This window comes from Sinocyclocheilus rhinocerous, unplaced genomic scaffold (genome assembly GCF_001515625.1).
Source record: "Sinocyclocheilus rhinocerous isolate Xijiao unplaced genomic scaffold, SAMN03320098_v1.1 scaffold37161, whole genome shotgun sequence".
Classification (NCBI taxonomy): domain Eukaryota; kingdom Metazoa; phylum Chordata; class Actinopteri; order Cypriniformes; family Cyprinidae; genus Sinocyclocheilus; species Sinocyclocheilus rhinocerous.
The window spans coordinates 1-1,081 of record NW_015659361.1 but is presented as its reverse complement, the minus strand read 5'-3'; the positions used below and the strand labels follow the sequence as shown (position 1 = coordinate 1,081).

Sequence of the window (1,081 nt, the reverse complement as noted above, 5' to 3'; positions counted from 1 at the left end):
AGGAAAATAGAGCAGAAAAGGGCCCACGAAAAAAAGGTTGTCGGGCTAGCGTAGCAGAGCGGTCTAAGCCGCTGGATTAAATTAGTGTAGCGTGGCCGAGCGGTCTAAGGCGCTGGATTTAGGCTCCAGTCTCTTCGGAGGCGTCGGTTCAAATCCCATAGCTGTCAGGACAGCCTTTTGGAAGGCTCTTGTTGCTGCTACGCCTGAGCACAAAGACTGGAAAAGTGTCACGTTCCTGTTCTCTGTTTTTGCGGGAAAATAGAGCAGAAAAGGGCCCACTAAAAGAAGGTTGTTGTAGTAGCGTGGCCGAGCGGTCTAAGGCGCTGGATTTAGGCTCCAGTCTTTTTGGAGGCATGGGTTCAAATCCCACCGCTGCCAGGACAGCCTTTTGGAAGGCTCTTGTGGCTGCTACGCCTGAGCACAAAGACTGGAAAAGTGACACGTTCCTGTTCTCTCTTTTTGCAGGAAAATATAGCAGAAAAGGGCCCACGAAAACTAAATTGTTCGGGTAGCGTGGCCGAGCAGTCTAAGGTGCTGGATTAAGGCTCCAGTCTCTTCGGAGGCGTGGGTTCAAATCCCACCGCTGCCAGGACAGCCTTTTGGAAGGCTCTTGTGGCTGGTACGCTTGAGCACAAAGACTGGAAAAGTGACACGTTCCTGTTCTCTCTTTTTGCAGGAAAATAGAGCAGAAAAGGGCCCACGAAAAGAGGGCTGTTGGGGTAGCTTGGCTGAGAGGTCTAAGTCGGTGGATTTAGGCTCCAGTCTCTTTGGAGGCGTGGATTCAAATCCCATCACTGCCAAGACAGCCTTTTGGAAGGCTCTTGTGGCTGCAACGCCTGAGCACAAAAAAATTGACACGTTCCTGTTCTCTCTTTTTGCAGGAAAATAGAGCAGAAAAGGGCCCACGAAAAAAAGGTTGTTTTTTGCGGGAAAATAGAGCAGAAAAGGGCCCACTAAAAGAAGGTTGTTGTGGTAGCGTGGCTGAGCAGTCTAAGGCGCTGGTCTAAGGCTCCAGTCTCTTTGGAGGCGTAGGTTGAAATCCCATCGCTGCCAGGGCAGCCTTTTGGAAGGCTCTTGTGGC

General features: G+C 51.0%; 2 non-coding genes across 2 annotated transcripts; both read left to right on the top strand.

Annotated features, from left to right (window-relative positions):
• The first annotated feature begins 296 nt into the window (after positions 1-296).
• On the top strand, positions 297-378 carry trnal-uag (transfer RNA leucine (anticodon UAG)). Its single transcript has one exon. It is a non-coding gene; the product is annotated as a tRNA-Leu (tRNA).
• Positions 379-507: 129 nt separating this feature from the next.
• Positions 508-589, top strand: trnal-aag (transfer RNA leucine (anticodon AAG)). Its single transcript has one exon. It is a non-coding gene; the product is annotated as a tRNA-Leu (tRNA).
• The last annotated feature ends 492 nt before the right edge of the window (positions 590-1,081 follow it).